The following is a 12959-nucleotide window of genomic DNA, read 5'->3' on the forward strand; positions in this document are numbered from 1 at the left end:
CTAGCCTGCCTCTTACAACCTCTCATTTCTTTTCCATCATGGAAATCTATCCTCAAGGAAATAACTTTTCAGTGTTCCATCTGCTATTCTACTACTTCTCAGGGATTATTCAGGCCCCCTCCCTTCCCTACACATCAAGCTGAAGGATTTGCCCCCACCCAGGACTGGCAAATTAGCTTTACTCAACATGCCCTGAGTTACAAAAACTAAAATACCTTAGTCTAAGTAGACACTTTCACTGGATAGGTAGAGGCCTTTCCTACAGGGTCTGAGAAAGCCACCACAGTCATTTCTTCCCTTCTGTCAGACACAATTACTCAGTTTAGCCTTCTCACCTCTATACAGTCTGATAACAGACCAGCCTTTATTAGTCAAATCACCCAAGCAGTTTTTCAGGCTCTTAGTATTCACTGAAACCTTTATATCCCTTACAGTCCTCAGTCTTCAGGAAAAGTAGAACGGACTAAAGGTCTTTTAAAAACACACCTCACCAAGCTCAGCCACCAACTTAAAAAGGAATAGACAATACTTTTACCACTTTCCCTTCTCAGAATTCAGGCCTGTCCTCAGAATGCTACAAAGTACAGCCCATTTAAGCTCCCATATAGATGCTCCTTTTTATTAGGCCCCAGTCTCATGCCTGACACCAGACCAATTTAGACTGTGCCCCCCAAAACTTGTCATCCCTACGGTCTTCTGTCTAGTCATACTCCTATTCACTGTTCTCAACTACTCATACACGCCCTGCTCTTGTTTACACCGCCAGTTTACACTGTTTCCCCAAGCCATCACAGCTGATTTCTCCTGGTGCTATCCCCAAACCGCCACTCTTAACTCTTAAATAAATAATCTTTGCTGGCAGGACTATGCTGAACCTCCTTAGGCACTCTCTAATCAGATGTCCTAGGTCCTCCCAATTCTTAGTCCTTTAATACCTGTTTTTCTCCTCTTATTCCATTCAGTTTTTCAATTCATACAAAACTGTATCCAGGCCATCACCAATAATTCTAAATGACAAATGTTTCTTCTAACAATCCCACAATATCACCCCTTACCACAAAATCTTCCTTCAGCTTAAACTCTCCCATTCTAGGTTCCCACGCCACCCTTAATCCTGCTCGAAGCAGCCCTGAGAAACATTGCCCATTATCTCTCCATACCGTCCCCCAAAATTTTCGCTGTCCCAACACTTTACCACTATTTCATTTTATTTTTCTTATTAATATAAGAAGACAGGAATGTCAGGCCTCTGAGCCTAAGCTAAGCCATCATATCCCCTGTGACCTGCACATACACATCCAGATGGCCAGTTCCTGCCTTAACTGATGACATTCCACCACAAAAGAAGTGAAAATGGCCTGTTCCTACCTTAACTGATGACATTGTCTTGTGAAATTCCTTCTCCTGGCTAATCCTGGCTCAAAAGCTCCCCTACGGAGCACCTTGTGACCCCCCACTCCTGCCCGCCAAAGAACAACCCCCCTTTTTCCTTTACCTACCCAAATCCTATAAAATGGCCCCACCCCTATCTCCCTTCGCTGACTCTCTTTTCGGACTCAGCCCACCTGCACCCAGGTGATTAAAAGCTTTATTGCTCACACAAAGCCTGTTTGGTGGTCTCTTCACACACGGACGTGCATGAAAACTGCCTTCCAATAAACCTGTATTTATGAACCCTAAAATTTGATTCCAAATGTATATGTCATAAAATTTTATTCTTCTTTTGATATTTTCACCCATTTAAAAATGTGAAGACAATTTCATGCTCACACGCATAAGAAATTGCAGGCAGGTCAGGTTTAGGGTAGTTTGCCAACCTGTAGTTTCTTATTTGGAAAACGAAACTTAAGTATTTAATGTTTACAAGACATAAAATTAAAACTTAAGAATATTAAAAGCTGGGTAGTCAAATAATAACCCAAGAAAGTAGGTAGCATTCTCCTATTTTGTTTTTTTACTTTTTCACTTTGATAGATTTTTGTGTTTTGTTGTTGCTATTGCTAATGTATCCTCACTGAGGTTTGCTAAGCTCACAAAATCTATGGTTTGATATCTTTCTTCAATTTTTGAAAATTCTCAGGCACTAGGTCTTTTTGCTTGTCCCTTGTTTGTGACTATAAAAATATATTTTGTAGTATATCATCATAAATAATGTCTATTACTTGCTATTGTCAAATGTAAGCCTATCTGATTAATGTTTTGTTTCTGATGGCTCATTCTTTATTTCTAACATTTGCATTTGGGTTTTTTTAATCATGATTATATATGAACTAAAAGTTCCTATTTTCTCCTGTGTTTTTACATATTTTATTTAACATAATTGCCATCGTTATTTTGAAGTCCTTGTCAGATATTTCCAATATCTAGGAAATATCTGGGCTTGCATCCTTTCTTGAATGTGAGTCACATTTCTTTGCTTCTTTATGTGTCTTGTAATGTTTGGTTTTATGCTGGCTCCTAAGTGTAGAAGAAAAAATAGAGACTGAAGTAAATAATACTTAAAACCAGAATAATGCACATTCATTCTATCATTGCATTATTAATGTGAAGGACTACATTAACTTAATCCATAATGTAACTGGGCAAGAATTTGATGAAATATTTGTTTGACTCAATTTGTAATTTGTTTCTAACATTTTGAGTGCAAAGTTAGAACTGACCTTTCATTGAGACTTAGGCTCTGAGCATTGGTGAGACTGACATATTCTTTTTATGTTTAAAGCCAAGTTACTGGCTATGAAATCTTGAGATCTCTTGGTAACTCTCTCCCTCCTGCTCTCTCCACTCTGTAGATCACATCTGCCAGCTTTTTAGGTTGCTGAAGATTTCTGGGTGCCTCTACACTCTTGCTCAGTTTCCAGCATTTACAACTAATAAAAGCTTGGGGCGCCCAGGAGAATTTTCTCTAACCTCTATGCCTTCCTCAATTTGTTAGTAACCTGCCATTGCACTACAGCAAGAACTTCAGAAGGCTTCCTCTTGGATCCCCTTTCTTTGGCTCTCTTTCCCTGGCTCTAGACTTTGGATCACTACTGCACACACTGAATAAAAAGCCCACGGTCTAACATTAGTTAGTAGATGCAGACATGATTTATTGCTAGGGCTTATCTGCATTCTAATCAGCTCTCTCAGCCTACATATGACAACTACAAGTTTTTTAAAAGTTCAGCTGGTTTCTCCATGTTTCCATCTATAATACAACTATCCTTCTCCTCTTGTTCTAAAATAATAGCAATTGTAGATCTCTTCTGTTTGGGTAATAAAGTAGAAACAGTTTTCCATAAGATGACTTGGTGGTGAATTTTATAAGATGTATTTTATGGGGACTCTTGTATGAATTATTTGAGAGCAATTTTGGAATGAGACATATATTTACATTTTACCTAAAAGTATTCATTAGGAAACAATTATTTTTACCATTGCAAAATAATTATCTATCTACCAAGTTGTGAAGCAAATTATAACTTTAATATAAATTCACTCCATTTAAGAAATTTACAGCTACAATCATAAATGTAAATCAGAAAGTTGGTGTTCTAACTGGTTTGTTTAAAGTTGGTGTTTAAACTCTAGGATAATTCTTACAAATTAACAAACCATAAGAAGTCTAGAACATAAACATACATATAAAAGATCAAATATCATTTTACCAAGTGTCTACTGGGTTTAAGCGCTAACAATAAACTTCATAAAAATTGAGATGTTTTACCTACTTATACAAGGGCTACTGTACACTGTATTAATTATAATGAAGATCTGGAGTTTAAACACTCAAAAGACTGCCAGTTTCCTGTTTTTATACTAGATTCCATTGTGGTTTTGATTTGCATTTCTCTGATGGCCAGTGATGATGAGCATTTTTTCATGTGTTTTTGGCCGCATAAATGTCTTCTTTTGAGTAGTATCTGTTCATGTCCTTCGCCCACTTTTTGATGGGGTTGGTTTTTTTTTTTCTTGTAAATTTGTTTGAGTTCATTGCAGATTCTGGATATTAGCCCTTTGTCAGATAAGTAGGTTGCGAAAATTTTCTCCCATTTTTTAGGTTGCCTGTTCACTCTGATGGTAGTTTCTTTTGCTGTGCAGAAGCTCTTTAGTTTAATTAGATCCCATTTGTCAATTTTGGCTTTTGTTGCCATTGCTTTTGGTGTTTTAGACATGAAGTCCTTGCCCATGCCTATATCCTGAATGGTAATGCCTAGGTTTTCTTCTAGGGTTTTTATGGTTTTAGGTCTAACATGTAAGTCTTTAATCCATCTTGAATTAATTTTTGTATAAGGTGTAAGGAAGAGATCCAGTTTCAGCTTTCTACATATGGCTAGCCAGTTTTCCCAGCACCATTTATTAAATAGGGAATCCTTTTCCCATTTCTTGTTTTTATCAGGTTTGTCAAAGATCAGATAGTTGTAGATATGCGGCATTATTTCTGAGTGCTCTGTATACTAGATTCCTATATCAGGTTGACAAATGACACAGACAAATTCATATGTATCTGGTATGCAGAGGTGGCTTAGCCCATGAATTCCCTAACCATTGTTAAACACATAAATGATAACATCACTAATAGCATTAATATTTTATAATATGAATATCTAAAAAATCACCTTAAATTTTACATGTGCTCTTAAAACAATTTATTTCCTACATTATGATTTAGTAAAGTTGTTTTTTCTTCCATTGTTGTATAGTTCTATATGAAGTTTAATACATGTTTTTATTTTTATTTTACTTTGATTTATTCCTCCTCTACCTCAATCAGGGTAAAGACCAATTCAATTACCCAAAAAATTTCCTCTTACTCCCTCTTTAAAGCCACACCCTTCTCTACCTCCACTCCCTGAAACCACTGAGTCCTTTTCCATCGTTTTATCTATCTGGGAATGTCATATAAATGAAATCATATAGTATGAAACCTTTCGAAACTGGCTTGTTTCACTAAGCAAGTGCATTAGATGTTCATCCAAGTTGGGAGTGTATCAATATATATTCCATTTTTTTACTTCACAGTAGTATTCCATTATGTGGATATACTAGTGTTTATTAAGCTATTTATTTTTTGAAGGATATTTGAATTATTTTCAGCTTGAAGCAATTATGAACAATAGTGCTATAAACATTTGTCTATGGGTTTTTAGTATAAACTAAAGAGTATCTGAGAGAAGTCTCAATTAATTTAGAAAGCTTATTTTGACAAAGTTTTGAGGATGCACCCATGATACAGCCTCAGGAGGTCCTGACAACATGTGCCTAAGGTGGTCTGAGCACAGATATGTTTTATACATTTTAGGGGGACATGAGACATCAATCAATATATGTCCCGCTCTGTCCAGAAAGGCGGGACAACTTGAAGTGGAGAGGGGTCTTCCAGGCCATAGGTAGGCAAGAGACAAATTGTTATATTCTTTTGAGTTTCTGATTAGCATTTCACTGAATATATTTTTTCCTGAATTTACAGGAATAGTCACTAATGTCTTAGTCTGGATTAGTTGAAGCAATAGGGCAAAGGAAACAATCAACTATGGATTTGTCTCACATGAGCAGAGGGATGACTTTGAGTTCTGGCTGTCCTATGTCCACAAGGAATTTCTTTGTGAGAAAATTGTGAGGGAGGCAGTTAGCTTTTGTATCTTTGTAGCTATTTTATTTAGGAATAGAATGGGAGGCAGGTTTGCCCCATGCAATTCCCAGCTTGACTTTTCCCTTTGGCTTAGTGATTTTGCAATCTCAAGATTTATTTTCCTTTCACATTAGTAAACGTTTTTATTCCTCTGTGGCAAATACCCAGGAGTGTAATTGCTGTCATATGACAAGTATATTTTTAACTTTATAAGAAAATGCCAAACTGTTTTTTGGATTGGCTATAGCATTTTCCATTTTCTCCAGCAATGTATGAGAGCTCCAGTTGCTCCATGCCTTCCAGCATTTGGTGTTATTAGTTCTTATTATTTTAATCATTCTAATATGTATATATTGGTAGCTTATCATGGCTTTCATATTGATTTCCCTAATAGCCAATGACATTGAGCATATTTTCATATGCTTATTTGTCATCATTTTGGTGTTTATTAAAGTTTTTTCTCAATTAATTTTTTAAATTCTCCTCTTGTTGACTATTTAAAAATCTTCATTTTCTGGATACAAAGCTCTGTACTGTTTTGAAAATACAATTTAGCCTACAGCTTGTCTTTTTATTCTCATACACTGTCTTTAGCAGAGCAATTTTGAGAAAATGCAATTTATCATTTTATTTTCCTTTTGTAGGTATTTCATTTGGTGCCATGACTCAGAATCCTACACATCTTTAGGTTAAATTTTTTTCTATGTTTTGTTTTGCATACTTCTAAAATCTATGACTCATTTTTATAGATATGAGGTATAAAGTTGAGGTTTCTTTTTGTATATGAATGAGAACAAATACTGAGGTATGCAAGAATCTGAATGAATCTCAGATGCATTATGCCAACTTACAGACTAAAAGACTATTTCTCTGATGTATATTTTATGATTCTAATTATATAAAATTATAGAAAGAGGCAAAACTATAGTGACAGAAAGCTTCTCAGTGGTTTTCATGGGCTAGGATGGGGGAAGGGATAAAAATATTTTATGATTGTGGTGGTGTTGGTTACATCACTGTACATATTTTTTCAACCCCATTGAATTGTACATTTAATATTGATAAATTTTATATCAATTGTACTTCAACATGATTGTTTAAAAAGGCATGATAAAAAGACATACAAGTATTGTTACTTTGTCCTAAGTAAAAATATATAATCTACTTGGAAGAGCAATATATAGTTTTTAAAATATCATCAAGTAAAGCAGTAAGGGTATGTGGTATATCAATGTGGGTTCATAGAATGAAGCACTTATGTAGGTAAGGGGAACAGAAAATGTTTTGTGAGCCAGAACACATTTTGTGAACATGAGTGCACTGTATAAAATATATTTTAAAATGAATAACATTCAGTGATGTAGATAACAAGAAGAACATACCCACGGTGAAAACATAACTGGTATGCATCTGAATGCATGCTTGCTCATGGTTTCTTGGTGTGGGTGCATCTAATTGCAATAGAGGTGTTCATACTGTAGACAAAAAGCAAAGGACGGTTTCCTACTTTTTAGGATTAGCCAGAGTAGTGGATGATGGAAGAATGCTGGTGAAAGAATTGGTTATCCTAAAAGTCATTCAATGAGTTATTCACTTTATCATCTTAAAATCACTTATTTTAAGGAACATAGTTGTACTCATGCAGTATGTGATTCTTTTATTATTTGTTAGAAAAATCTTACAGCACTTGATAGCATCAGGAGGAAGACAAATGCCTTGGCATATGAAACCCCACCTTCAAGCCAAAGACAGTTTAAAGCCTGAAGGCCAAGCTACAAGTCAAATCCACAGACTGGATTGAGACCCTGTATTCCTGTTTGGCACACTTTCTTTGATTGATCCCCATCCTTCACCTATTTTATATATACTTATCTTTCCCTAATTTTTTTTTTTTTTTTTGAGACGGAGTCTCACTCTGTCGCCCAGGCTGGAGTGCAGTGGCACAATCTAGGCTCACTGCAAGCTCTGCCTCCCGGGTTCATGCCATTCTCCTGCCTCAGCCTCTCCGAGTAGCTGGGACTACAGGCGCCCGCCACCACGCCCGGCTAATTTTTTGTGTTTTTAGTAGAGACGGGGTTTCACCGTGGTCTTGATCTCCTGACCTCATGATCCGCCCGCCTCAGCCTCCCAAAGTGCTGGGATAACGAGCGTGAGCCACCGCACCCGGCCTCCCTAATTGTTTTTGCACTGTGCCCAACTTTGACTGGTGCCTTCGTTTTAAACTTTTTGCATACTCACAAACCAATCAACACACACTCTCTTATCCTGTGCCTATAAAAGCTGCAGACTCAGCCACATTGGGGAGATAGCCTGACTTCAGTAGAGATAACCCAACCTTCCTGTCTTCTCTCTGCTGAGAGCTGTTTCATCGCTCAGTAAAATTATCTGCCCTTACCACCCTTCAATCATCAGCATGACCTCATTCTTCTTGGACACAGGACAAGAGATTGGGACACACTGAACTTGGGTACCCAGAAAGGCTGTAACACTGGCCCTCTGCACTAGCTGGCAGAGGGCAGCTGCCCCATTCAATGGAAGCAGTGGTGGGGCCGAGCTGGTCCCAGAGCCACAGGCCAGAATGGGGCAAAGGATTGACTGAGCTGATGACATGTCACCATCTCTCATGGTGCAGACAGCAGAATTTAAAAAGCTGAGTAGCACACTAACCCCCCTCTGAGACTTCAGGATTGTGGCACCCCAGCATGGGTGTCACAATGTTTCCCTCAGGGTGACATTCCTGGTCTGAGCATAGGCCCCACATGGATCCTGCTCCTGTGTTGGCACTCAGAGTGGTGGCTGTACCCCACACTCACTCACATGCCCCCTTCCATCAGTGGCTGAGTGCTTGGTTGTGGCATCCACAGGAGCCACAGGCCAGAGCACAGGCCGGACACAGCCCAGCTGGCTGAGTAGATGGGGCACCCCCTGCGGTGAGCCCAACAAAGAGGCTGGGAAAAATCCCGTGTCACTTTCGTTTTCTTTGTCAAAATGACTTTCATTAGTTAATGATAGGATTAAAAAGAACAAATTATTATCACAAAATAAAGCATTTCAATACCTGTAATGACAACTTGGCCTTCTTTACAGCTGAAACTATCTACAGCCTATAAAGTTTACTGAAGTTCCTGACTAAATCCCTTTGTTCAAAAGGAAGACTTTCAGGAGACCCAGACCAGTGCCTGAATACCATAGTCCCCATCATTCATGGGGGATACTTTCCAAGACCCCCCATGGATGCCTTATACCACAGATAGTACTGGACTCTATATATGTATGTGTTTTTTTCCTATATATGTATATGCATATACACATATACACAGACATACCTATTATAAAGTTTAAACTAGGCACAGTAAGAGATTAATAAATAACTAATAGCAAAATAGAACAGTTCTAACAGTACTCAGAAGAAATGCACAATTGAAAACTTATGAATTATTTATTTCTGGAATTTTCTATGTAATAATTTGGACCACAATAACTGAAACTGTAGAAACGGAAACTGCAAGTAAGGGGGACTACTGTATTAGCCATTACTAGGTCAGCATTTTAATCTTTATTTCTTATAACCTAACTTTTAGTTCCTGGGAACCTACCTTATTGACCATGCCAGAAGCTTTTCTTGATACACTGGCTAGTTCCTCCAAGGTGCTGGAGTTGTCTTGAATCTCAGTTCCCCATTACTGAGATCCAAAATCTCCTTGTCAGACTTTTTTGATGCTTCACTGATCTGTGACATTCTTGACTCTCATCGTGCACGTCTGCCAGCCAAGTAGACCACTGACCTTTATGTCTTAAATTTCCCTCATGCACCACCCATTTCCCTGCCTCTCAGATATCCTCGATTCTTTACCATAATGGTCCATCAACACTCTCCATTACTGTTCAGCAATAATATCCTCCTCTGAAAAAGCAGAAATATCCTTACAGCCACTGATTAATACCCTCGTAGATTAATATAAATAAATAATCGCAGTTCAACTGCATCTGCAAGTCTACCAATTACAATGCCCTTCCAAATATTTGAGACCTGCGTTACAACATCCTTTCCTATTACATCTTAAATCGTATTCTAGCCTGGATGCAGTGGCTCATGCCTGTAATCCCAGCACTTTGGGAGGCTGAGGTGGGTGGATCACGAGGCCAGGAGTGCAAGGTGGTGAAACCCCGTCTGGCCAAGATGGTGAAAGCCTGGCCAAGATGGCGAAACCCCGTCTCTACTAAAAATACAAAAATTAGCTGGGCGTCGTGGCAGTTGCCTGTAATCCCAGCTACTCAGGAGGCTGAGGCAGAGAATTGCTTGAACCCAGGAGTTGGAGTTTGCAGTGAGCCAAGATCAAGCCACTGTACTCCAGCCTGGGCAACAGAGCAAGACTCCATCTCAAAAAAAAATAAAAATCTTATTCTACACTGGACAGTTTATTATTTATCAAACATATCCAGTTGTTACCTGCCTTATCGTGTTGCAATGATGCATCTCCCTATCCTTCAACATTGCTTAGTCAGATCTCTCTGATCTTTGGAGTCATAGCTCATTTGACATTTTTCCATGAAACTATTCTATTCTCCTAAAATGAAGATCATCTCTCCTTAGACTGAACTTACAGGACATTTTGTTTGAAACTTTATGACAGCACAGTTCGTATAGTTTAGATATTTGTCCCCTCAAAATCTCATTTTGAAATGTAATCCTCAATGTTGGAGGTGGGACTCAGTGGGAGGTGTTTGGTTCATGTGAGCAGATCCCACATGGATGGCTTTGTGCCATCCTCATGGTAATGTGTGAGTTCTCACTTTGTTAGTTCACTAGAGATATGGTTGTCTAAAAGAGTGTGACACTGGCTGGGCACGGTGGCTCACACCTGTAGTCCCAGCACTTTGGGAGGCTGAGGTCTGGCCAATATGGTGAAACCCCATCTCTACTAAAAATACAAAAAATTAGCTGGGCGTGGTGGCATGCACCTGTAATCCCAGCTACTTGGGAGGCTGAGACAGAAGAATCACTTGAACCCAGGAGGCAGAGGTTGCAGTGAGCTGAGACGGCACCATTGCACTCCAGCCTGGGTGACAAGAGAAAACTCCATCAAAAAAAAAAAAAAAAAGTGTGGCACGTCCCCCTTCTCTCTCATTCCCACTCTCACCATGTGGTGTGCTTATTCCCTCTTTACTTTCCCCCATGATTGGAAGTTTCTGAGGCTTTCACCAGAAGTAGATGCTAGAGCCCTGCTTGTACAGCCTGCAGAACTGTGAGACAATTAAACCTCTTTTCTTTATAAATTACTCAGCTTCAGGTATTTCTTTATAGTGACACAAGAGGAGACTTACACAACAGTGATTCTATATGGTGATGAAGTTATATGAACCAATTTCCCAAACTTCATTAGCTCAGATGCTTCTTGAAGACAGAGAAGTATATTACCTCACATCTCATTGTTCTCTCCAAGAGTTGAAGGACCTATCATAACATAATGCTTATATACTTTTAATATTTCTTACTCTAAATAATTAAGATAATAAGCATTTAAATGCCCATTATACACTAAATACTGAGTTAGAAATCAGATGAGAAAACATAAAATATAACTATATCTTTAAAGTATTTGCACCTTGATGGGAAAGATAAACAAATGAGTACAATTTCTATGCAAGGCTGGAATTATACTGTGATGCTTAAGAGGAGTGAAGAAGTTGTATAATGAAGGAAAATTGTTATTAGGGAATGATTTCAAGAGAAAGTGATAGCTGAGCTGAGTTTTGAGTGGGATATATCCTTAAAAAATAGAGAGGGAAGGCCAGGCGTGGTGGCTCACGCCTGTAATCCCAGCATTTTGGGAGGCCGAGGCAGGCAGATCATGACGTCAGGAGATCGAGACCATCCTGGCCAACACGGTGAAACCCCTTCTCTACTAAAAAAATACAAAAAATTAGCCGGGCATGGTGGTGGGTGCCTGTAGTCCCAGCCACTTGGGAGGCTGAGGCAGGAGAATGGTGTGAACCTAGGAGGCGGGGCTTGCAGTGAGCCGAGATTGCACCACTGCACACCAGCCTGGGTGATAGAGCCAGACTCCGTCTGAAAGAAAAAAAAAAACCGGGAGGGTAGAGAAGAAGATATTCTAAGAATAGTTAGCAGAGTATACAAAGTCCTTGATATGTGAGAGATGAGTTCAGCATTGCTGAAACATAGACTGAAAGACAGTCATGGCAAAAAAAGGTGTTAAAGGGCATTATTTTCATTGGCACAGGTTTGGATTTCAGATTGAAGGGTTTTAGGTAAAGTAGTAGCATGACCAGAGTTACCTCTTAGAAATGTATTGGGAGCAAAACTAGTGGCAAGAAAACCAATCATAATGTTACTGCACGTTAATGAGAAGGATGTGAAGGAACATGAAACAGTTGCCTATCAGACATGAAAGGCCATATTCTAGGTTTAAGGATATATAATATTTATTTTGGAAAACAAATAAAGGAGAGGAAAAAAGAGATGGGAATAATACAGTATGATATTCAGATCTCTGTATTTCATGACTATAATAGAAAATTTAAGAAATAAAAATAATGTGGGGTGAAGATAAATTCCTATCTGGAGAGGAAAAGGATTCTGTAATTACCTGTGGATTGTTGAACACATGATACTGGGTCTTGGCTTATGATATTACAAGGCATCATAAACGTACTGGTAGTTGCACAAGATTGAGCCACTAGGTTATAATTATCTCTGGAAAATGAAACAGAAAAATAGGAAAAAGAATTGAAGAGTATTTTTAAAATGGTAGTTGAATGTGTAAAATACGTGGTCTAAGTTAATGTCTCTCAAATTCATAACACATCTACCCAGTTAGAGGAAAGTACCCCCTTCTTCTTATACCCCATCTATGCCCACATTTCCATGGTAAAGTAACTATGCTGATAACAAAGAATTAGAGCAGTAACAGAAAGTGCTTTATAATTTTGTGAAAGATCATTATAGTTACATATTTAATTATAAATTTTTAAAAGTGAACAAAAGTTGCCCAATGGTCTTTTTAAACTGAATCTTATCACATGCTATAAATATTTTAAATAATTAAAGTTTTCAGGCAGCATAACACTTATACAATGTGACCTTCATGCAAATTTTGGGGAGATTATTAAGATGCAAGAATATAATTTTCATAGAAATATTAAAATATGCATATATTTATTCTGAAATTGGCATGTTTACAATCAGCCCAGATGAAAATAAATTGATATTTTGAAGCTAAACCAACAGACTACTTTTTTAAAATCAAATTTAGCATAGCTTACAGAACAAAATAAATATCATTTCATGGTTTGTTGTTGTTGTTGTTGTTGTTGTTGTTGTTTT

Source organism: Symphalangus syndactylus, chromosome 4 (genome assembly GCF_028878055.3).
Source record: "Symphalangus syndactylus isolate Jambi chromosome 4, NHGRI_mSymSyn1-v2.1_pri, whole genome shotgun sequence".
NCBI lineage: Eukaryota > Metazoa > Chordata > Mammalia > Primates > Hylobatidae > Symphalangus > Symphalangus syndactylus.